General features: G+C 39.7%; 1 protein-coding gene across 3 annotated transcripts in view; it reads right to left on the bottom strand.

Moving 5' to 3' along the window:
* The window catches only part of GPBP1 (GC-rich promoter binding protein 1), a 79,519-nt gene extending 73,163 nt beyond the window's left edge, over positions 1 to 6,356 (bottom strand). The window contains exons 1-2 of one of the 3 annotated variants that reach the window (XM_019648227.1): positions 6,017 to 6,356; positions 3,815 to 4,780 (exon numbers count right to left, since the gene is read on the bottom strand). The gene's annotated coding sequence lies outside the window, so the exon portion shown is untranslated. The remainder of the gene's footprint in view (positions 1 to 3,814; positions 4,781 to 6,016) is intronic. The other 2 variants (XM_019648226.1, XM_019648229.1) reach the window with 2 other exon arrangements.
* Positions 6,357 to 9,736: the final 3,380 nt, after the last annotated feature.

Here is a 9,736-nt window from a genome sequence, read left to right as displayed (position 1 = left end):
CAGTGAGCGGCCGTCCAGAAGCCGGTGACTGATCTGCCTCGCCCGGGAAGAGCGCAATGATGGTGCCAACTTGGGCCAGTGAAGCAGCATCCTCCACAACTAGACTGAAGAACAAAACGACAGCAACTTGTCTGTTCCCCTTTCCCTAATTCCCCAGTACTGTTCCCATCCCCCCAATTACCCAATAAAAATCTTTTAAAAAAAATTAAATAAATAAAAAATAAAAAAATGTATGGGAAAACTTTTAAATGTTTTTTAAAAAAATAGAATCTGAAAACTGAATTAAAGGGTAGAAAATGAAAGACCAAAAACATTGTACTCACTAAGCAGTGAACAGAAAGATGAGTCAAGAACAAGAAACTAAGTGATGCAAAAACTAGCAATTTACCTGAAGGGATACAGCAAAAGCCTGTAACTGCTGGATGGGGCAGCTGACAAAAAGGAAAAAGGCAAGCAGATAAAATTGAAATTAAAAAAAAAAAAAAAAAAAAAGGAGGGGGGGGAGAGTCAGAGACAGACACACACAGACAGGGACCCAAACACTAAAGGTTTATCAGTAATTTTAACATTTTGTTTCTCAAGGGTCCTACTAAAAGTAATGCACCTGCTCCCCGGAAAAATACATATAAGAACCCCTAAAATGATCCACTTCAGAAAATTCTCAAACTACGGTCTCCCTCCTCAGCCATGCAGCCCAAAAGAATTCAAGTTAGGAACCCCTGACATATAAAACATTAAAAGGGAGAAAGGGGTGCGCTGGGAATGCATCCTTCCACCAACCTATTTTACCTAAATATGTCAAATACACAACCCTAAAAGCTGCTAAAAGTAACAAAATCAAGAGCTAGATATATTTTAGATAGATTCTCTGGCCAAAACAGAGACTATGAGAAGAGAATGGAACTAAAGGCCAAAAGATGAGTTAATAGGTTACTACTCCCTTAGTCAAGGACCAAGCTGGAATAATAAATGAAACAGGAAAATGAGGTGGCATGGCATGAATGGTATTTCAGGTAATGCCATTAACAGAAACAAGAGATAAGAAACAATTTCAGAGACTATGATAAATTCTGGCTTGACATGTAAAATGTATTAATAAGCAAGACCTTAAAATATTAGAATAAAACTTTATACCTATATAACACTTCACAATTAACCAAAAACTTCCAAATACAGTATTCCCATCAGTTTTATGAGGAACTAAGGACAAAACAGGTTAGGCCCTTTTCTAGATATTCCAAGTCTTAAGCCAAATATCTTTCTAAATCCCAGCCATAACCCATTTTCTACATCATTACCCTTACCTGGATCTAAATTGTTACCTAAACATTTTAATTCAAAATTACACAGAAAAGGTGGCTGGATCAAAAACAATTTGATAATAATCTGGCCTGGGTTTAGGGTCTATCCTCATTTGCTAATTTTACTTTCACACTAAGAGTTCCCCCATCCTTATTCCCTTCTATAACTCTCTAAATTTTATTTTCTTTCTGCTCACTCATGTTCTTTCCCTATTATTTCCCATTACTATTATTTCCCTATTATTCCTCCCTTCCTCAATTCTAAAACGTCAGCAGCTTTAAGCACAAAAATCCATGCAGTCATTTCAATTCAAAAACAGTAAAAGTAAAACAAAGCTAACATGCTTCATACCTGTGTAAAGAGGTGCTGGGTGAATGTGATCTGAACATAACCTGACACCACATTTTCATTTTTACCTAACCAAATATCACTCAAATAGTTACTAACAAACAACTAAACCAAAAAGTTTCTCTTCTATCTTTCAGCTTGTCTCCAAGCTCCACTAGTAATTAGTATTAACCAAATAGAAACAGTATAGAAAAACACAAGTATTAGGGATAATGTTCAAATAAAAGGAGTTAATAAAGTAAAATCCACAAAGCAGTACATGACATAGTGATTATGAGTATGGGGCTTGAAGATTTGGTCAAGACGCCAACCTAACCTTAAAATCTAACAAAGTTAACTTTCTCCCAGTCTTACTCTCCCCCAAATCTTAATTTACTCACCTATATCATTGTAAATACAATAGTACTTCCCTCATAGGACTATTGTAAGAATTTAAGATATACCAAGTAAAGTACACATTAATACATGATACAATCATCACATAAATGGAGTCATTATGATTGTTATTTTTAGACCTATCATTTAGGAACAGGAGAAAAAAATGGAAAAAAAGGAAATAAAGAGGAGAAGAGATACTTATGGGAAGGAAAGCAGAAGCCCAGCAACTGTTCCAATTACTACTGGTACTATATATTTCCATGCCAAGAACATAATGTTTATCAAAATACTCAAGTAAATCTGTCGTTGAACAATTGCAGTAAGCAAAGTTCACAAATATTCTATTCAAGGATTAAATTGTTAAAAACTGGTCTCTAGAGTAACCTTTATCTTGATACTACTGCTTGGGGTAACAACATCAGTAGGAGCAATTTAAAGAAAAATAATCACAAATAATAAATGTTAATGTGGTTCTTTTCTATGAATAAAGATCATTCATTTCCATTTCAACTTCTTAATCACATCTAAAATGCATAGATAATTCTTAGATAAATAACTTGAAAAGCCATGGAGGAATACATAAAATACAGGCTCCTAAGCAAGGGGCGGAGAATTGTTCTCACATTTTTATATAAATCAAGGTGGAAACTCAATTTAAAGTACTACGCACAGTTCTGACAGCGAAAACACAACTAACCTAGTCTATTCTAACAGTATTACTGAACTCAAATCTCAGTTTTAGATAGAAAATCAAATGTTATATATACATATCTAAATACCTACATTCTTTTGGACTCTACTACCTACCTCCTCTGCTCTAAGCAAGCGAGCAGGATTCAACAGTACAGCAAAAAAAAAAAAAGTTGTTTCAAAATAATGAGCAACTGACAAGTTATCAGGCCATCTTGGCAAAGTGTTCGAAAATTATATTTTATCTCAGGTAATTAAATAAAATAAACTGTAATTTTAGTTACTTTGATGTATTCACTAACAGTAATTGCTTTAAAAAATAAATTTGTGATTTTTTTTAAACACTACTGAATGCCTATGATTCACTGAAAAACTAAATATAATAACTAATGGCAATTAAAAATGCCATTCAATCCAGAAAAATACTATTAAAAGATAATTTCCCAAAAGGATTTCTATTACAGCAATTAATATTCATTATTTTAAAAAGCTATGTTTATAAACTTAAGGCAGCATAGCCTTCCTAGGAGTAAAAAGTACTTTCATTTTTTTAAGTTATTTTAAAGGTTGTTAATGCATCTTTCTCAGTTCCTCTCAGTTTCTGTTCCTAGTAACGACTTGGCTTTTGGAATTGAGATCTTAAGGAATAATGTGAAATATAAAACCACTTCTACAAATTGTTTCAAAAACTTTCTATGATGGATTAAAATGTTAGCAACAGTTATGCCTTAAAACAAGCTATTTCATGAAATTATCAGATTAAAAACCAAGCACTACAATTTGTTTCAAACATGAACTAATAATTTGTTAGGGTTTTTGCTACCAATCTAAGAATCCATACAGCCTAAGATGAATAATGATCACACAGACTTTTTTACTTTTTAGCAGCACAAAAACTTAAAATTTGTACTGTTTGATCTGAAATATTCTTAAATCTTAACTCTTTCTGCATTTAAATTTACTTAAGTTGTTTTCAGACTGTCCAGGAATCTAAAACCAAGCAATATTATTGCAAGAAACTGAAAGGTTTCCAAGAATAACATAGGATAAACTTGATTCTCATCACATCTTACAAATGATCATTTGATTTGCTCACCATATGGTACTTACAAATTCCAACAGGACTGCACAGGAAGGTGTTGGGTTTTTCTCTGTTATCTTTAGGTTTTCCAGTTTGTTTTTTTATTTTGTATCCTCTGAAATAAAATCCAAGTTCTTTGAAGATACTCAACCTGTGACTATTTGACATAGAGTTACTTCAAGTCAGCTACCCATACTTGTGTTTTCAAGTTTTCATATGGCTATCTCCAGAATTAGCCAAGTTCCTTAGATTTAAGATTATAAAGTCTTCTTTATTATTCCATGAACTTGTCACTGTTGTATTTATCCACTCCAGACGAAATATCCAATTTATGAGCCGAAAAGCAAAGACAAAAAGAAAATTTCACATCTGAAGAGCATTCCTAAACATCAGCATATACAGAGACACATAGCTATCTCAATACTACCATGCTGCTGGGAAACTGCAACATCTTAAATTTCCACGTAAATAAAAGATAAAAGGAAAAAAACTCTGTATTCTTTCAATGTCTTCATTTAGAAAAGCTGCCCCAACTGTGACATGAACAGGGCTGAGGTCAAAAATTCCTAAAACTTTTAATAAAGGTAAAAATAAACTGCCATGAAACTTCAGCAATATTTAAACAGTAATTTGAAACTGCCGAAACTACTCAGTACACAAATCAAACATATCTACAGTTTTGGCTGAGGAACACCAACAACAGGGGGGGTTGGGGGAAGGCAAAAATACCACCAGCTGAAATACTTTAACCACGTATATGATCCGTTTGAACCAAAACACTAAAAATGCCTGTTTCTTTTTAAGTAGCTTGTAGAACTGTTCACTACTATGAATTCACTTCAGAGATGATTCTTGACAATTTTAATAAACTTCTGGGGCAAAATTATCCAAAATCATTGTAATTCCAAAATGGCCACTTGAAATATCCGGGGCCTTTTACACAAAACCTAGATGATCTTCATATCTGAGTAATTCGATCACCTGTAAAAGTTGTAAAAAAAAAAAAAACAAAAAAAAACAAATTACACACTGAGTTTTAATTTTGAGCTAAAAATTAATCCCCATCTTAAAGAGTCAACCTCTGGAGAGAAATTCACTTGTATATACTACTACTTGGGTCTGAAAAAAAACTATGCCCAAGCAGGCCCCCCAAAAGTCTACCGTATGAAAAGGAATTAAGCATGGGGGGGGGACGTTATGGGAGGCAAGTATTGATTTCAACTGGGAAAGGGGTGCGGATAAAATACAGGGGATTATATAAGCAAACCCTGTTATACTATTTGAGTAAATATTAAAACTATGAAACTGGCACACAATCTTATAAAAGATCTCTATTTTCTATTCAATGTACCAAGGAAAATGAAGACAGGTGTGGTGCCACAGAACATCAGCAGATGAAACTTAGAGAATGAGGGATATAAAGAGAAAGACGCTCCCTCCAAATTAGAATATCTAAAAGAGGCACATTTTCCCACACTAAGGGTAGATAGAAGTAGGTGGATGAGAAGTGGGGCAAGAACATTCCTTACATTTGCCTGAGGGTAAGACTTCCCCAGCTTCGGAGAGCGGCAGTAGGATAAAGGTGTCGGTCCCCATTTCTTTGAATTAAGAAAACAGGTTTCTCCCAATACTGAGGGGGTGGAAGATACCGAGTTTTCTCGTAAACCATGTTAAGAGTGGTTCTCTCCAAAAACAGAACAGGTCCCCTCAAGACCCCACAGGACTCGGAGGAACAAGGTAGCAGCACTCGACTCAAAACACTGCTAGTGCCACCGACCTGGGAGAGGCGGGGAGAGCGGGCGCGCTACTGAGGAAACAACCCAAGGCCACAACTCGGCCTCGATTCCCTCAGCCCTCTGAGAGGGGTAGTGGTGCCAAAGGAGGCGGGCGTGCGCGAGAGGTAGGAGGAAGCCCGAACACCGAGGGCGTCGGACCCGCTCCTAGCCTCCGCCAAACACCCCCCAGCCGCCAAGGCTAAGCCACCCACCCCCTCCCCATAACCGCCACCTCCGCTCCACCCGGGCCGAGGTAACACCTAGAGGGGCCTCCCCGTGCTGTCCTTCCCTCTCTCTCTCTCCTAGCTCTCCGCACCCCTCCCCCAGGTCCGCGGGCAGCCTCACACCTCGCGCCGCCAACGCCGCTCTCGACCCCTCAAACCCCAACGCCGACCCCCCTCTCCCCCCAGACTCCGGCGCGAAGCACAGAGGACGATGTTACCTTCTGCCACACCAGAAGTGCCCCTGGCCTGGGGGTTCCGCTGCGCTCGATCCCGAGAGGAGGTTTTCGGTACTTTGAATAATCCCCCTTTGCCGCTTTTCCCTCCCCCACAACCAGTCTCAGTCCCAAAATGGCGCCGACCCGATCCGCAATGTTCTGGGCCAAGTCTCGCGAGATGGTGGAAGGCGAGGCGGGGATGGAACTAGAGGGGTTGAAGAGAAGGGAGGGGAAAGGCGGGGCGAGGAAAAGAAGGAGGGAGAAAGGGTGTGTGGTAGAAGCGGTGCGAACGAACCTACTGGGCGGGGCAGCAAGGAGAAGCGCCTCCACCGGAGAACCTTCTGGCCCAAGCAACCGCTTACGCCCTGGCCAAAGAAGCTCCACCCTCTACGTCGGGCGGCTGGCGGGAGGGGATAAGGGCGGGGTTATGCGTGGAGGCGGGGCTCCGAGGAGGCAAGGGCGCGCGGGGGGCGGTGGCTCCGCGCGGTGACGTCAGGAGCAGCTGGAGTCGGGGATTACCCCCTGCTGCTGACGTGAGGATGGTGAACAATCGGGAAAGTTCGGTGAAAGGGGGAATTCCCCGCCGCTCCCAATGGAGCCCCTCCTCCCTCCCGTCTCCCCCGGTCCGGGGCCGCCCGGGAGCCTGAGATGGTGGGGTTGCCCGAAGGGCGGGGGTGGAGGGCTGCTCCGGGAGGCGGCCGTGCGGGCTTCTGGGGCGCGCACCGCGGCCTCGGAGCCGGGGAAGACGCCGCGGCGCGCGCCACTCGCTAGGTACCGCGCTCGGGCTTGGGCGGATGGAGATCACATGCTCGCCTGTACACAGCCCTGGGCAGGCGGAGCGCTAGCCGTGCTGGCGCCGAGCTAATTGGGCGCCCTGAAGCAATGGATCCACTATCGTATGCAAATACGAGAGTGTGTCGGACATAAATAATATATATGGGAGGTCAGTAGCTGAGGAGTCGAGACTCGCTCGTTGGGAACTCAGCCCAGATTCTCAAAGGATAAATATGGCTACTGGATATAATCGAGCTAATTATCATCTTTTATTTGTACTAAATCTACAGTAGGTGACAATTATTTCAACAGTGTCTTAGTCTCACACATCCCATGCGATTTTTTTAAATGAATTTTGTGGTAGTCACAGTTCTCTAATTGCGATACCTTTTCGCGTTATTATTGAAGTCTCCCTTTGAAACCTGTGAAGTTAGCCTTCCAAGAGGAAGAAAAGTAGCTATATGTGCTCAGGGGGAATGTGAGGGGGAGGGTGTCTTAAGGGAAAATCCAGAAAAAAAAAAAGTGCTTGGCTCTTTGCTCTCCCCCAAGCCACAAAGGTTTCATACAGAGATTTTATGATCCTTTTATATGTATTATGGGGTTTGCTGTTTAATGGACTACTAAAAACTCCCTGAAAGAATGGTTGAATTTACATAAACTCACCAAAAATTACACCTCCCAATCTTATGTTATCCTTCAGGGGAGATGGACACTTTGGCTGAGTGCAAAGAAAAGACAAGTAACACTTGCTGGATGCCTTGTCTTTGTCAGGCACTTTAATCCTAAATCAACCTCTGAAATGGATGTTATTTTCCTCATGTTGCAGATGAGGAAACTGGTTCAAGTCTAGTAACATGCTTGAGGTTAGTTACATAACATGCAAGTTGGGTGCCACACTTGGCTGTACCAGACAAATTCAAAGTATGTTTGTGTCTTAATCCACTTGCCTTCAACCACACCACATTGCTTCTGTAGAAGTAACAAGTATTGGGACAGGACCCACTTCTGCTTCTATTTCTAAGCAAGATAGCAATTAAACAAAGGAAAATATTGATAATTTGAACACACATACAAATCGTGCTCTTCCTATGGCAAAAAACATTATAAAGTTAAAAAACATGCAGTAGTGAAATGGAGAAACAATTGTAATATGTATGACACATATTTAATTAGCTATACTTGATTACTATTCTTACTATCTAATGTTCAATTTACATAGGTATATCAAGAGCTCTCATAAATCATTAAGAAAAAGAAAATCCAACTTTTAAAAAGTGGAGAGAGACATGAACAAGCTAGTCAAGTATTTGTCAATAATTATATGAAAAGATGTTCTACCTTACTAGAAATACAACCTTTTAACCTAACCAATTGGCAAAGGTTTAAAAAAATAAAACCTAGATGAAGGTATAAGAAATAGGCATTTGTATTAATCATATCAAGAATCAAAATCTGTATAGCTTTTCTATAACATAGTTTGGCTTTCATTTTTAAAAAGTCATTAAAATAAGATACTCTGCCCAGCTATTCTACATCTTAGATTTTAATAAAATAATAGGAAAGGTGTCCAACAATTTATAAAGAAACCCATTGATAAATTGCTTATAGCTACAAAAAAAATTGCAAACAACCCAAATGCCTATAAATAAAGGCATTGAGTAGATAAATTATGGTACATCTATAGATGGACTATGAAGCCATTAAAAATGATGATGTAGGGGCCGGCCGAGTGGCTCAGTTGGTTAAGAGCTCGCTCAAGAGTTTGAGCTCTGAGCAACAGTGGTTCGAGTCCAGCCCAAGCTGAGCAGCGGTAGCAGGATGGCTCACTAAAAAAAAAAAATGATGTACTTTTTTGTAAAAAAAAAAAAAAAATCACATGAAAAGATGTTCATAGAACACCATTAAGAAAATAAGAGGGGGGAAAAAAAAGAGAAGAAAAAAATAAGTAGGTTACAAAATTGCCTATATAACATCCTATTTTTGTCAAATAAAAAAGTATATATCAAAACGAAGTCTGAATAGGTACAAAAAGGTTACTAATGCTTATTAAAAAGGCAGAATAATAGAGGGTCTTTATTCTTTATACCTGTTAAGGGCCTTTGTTACTTTTTTCATTAACTATAAGAACTTGTCTCCAACCAGTAACATCTTTTCCATTAATTCATCTTATTCATTTAGTAAAATCTAAAGGATTTATTATAGAATAGATTCTTTTATTAATCAACATAACACTATGGTAGTTTCAAAGAAGAGGACACTTTTTTAGCCAATCTCATATGCAAGAAATTTTAATTAAATAAAATAGTTTGTTGGGCCGGCCAAGTGGCTCAGCTGGTTAAGAGCTCACGGGAGCACCAGCTCTAAGCAGCAGGGCTGCGGTTCGGATCCCACATTGAGGGCCAGTGACGCTCGCCCTCTACAGCTAAGATGGTGAACAACAGCTCGACCTAGAGCTGGGCTGCTGTGAGTCGCTGGCGATGGCGTAGGCTGCAGCAGGGCTGCAGTGGGCTGCCGTGAGCTACATGAGTGGCCGGCAGCCAGCATGAGCAGCTGGTAGCCCTACCAGCCAGTGTGAGCTACCGGGAGCCACTGTGAGCGGCCGACCAATGACCGGCGACCGATTGCCTCACCTGGGAAGAGCACAATGATCATATCAACATGGGCCAGTGAAGCGACATCCTCCACAACTAGACTGAAGAACAAAACAGCAATTTGTCTACTCGTCTGTTCCCCTTCCCCGATTCCCCAGCACTGTTCCCCTCCCTCCAATTCCCCAATTAAAAAATTAAAATTATCCTAAAAAAAAATAGTTTGATAATTCTCTCAATTTTTTTATAGATATTAGCCACAAAGAGATTAAATAAGTTGCTCCAAAATAATGTTAGTCCAAGTACACAATGATGTATGAACAAAGATATTCATTACCAACGTATTTGTAATAGTGGAAAT

This window comes from Hipposideros armiger, unplaced genomic scaffold (assembly GCF_001890085.2).
Source record: "Hipposideros armiger isolate ML-2016 unplaced genomic scaffold, ASM189008v1 scaffold_122, whole genome shotgun sequence".
Classification (NCBI taxonomy): Eukaryota; Metazoa; Chordata; class Mammalia; order Chiroptera; family Hipposideridae; genus Hipposideros; species Hipposideros armiger.
Note: the sequence above shows the minus strand (reverse complement) of the source record. Positions and strands in the feature narration are given on the sequence as shown.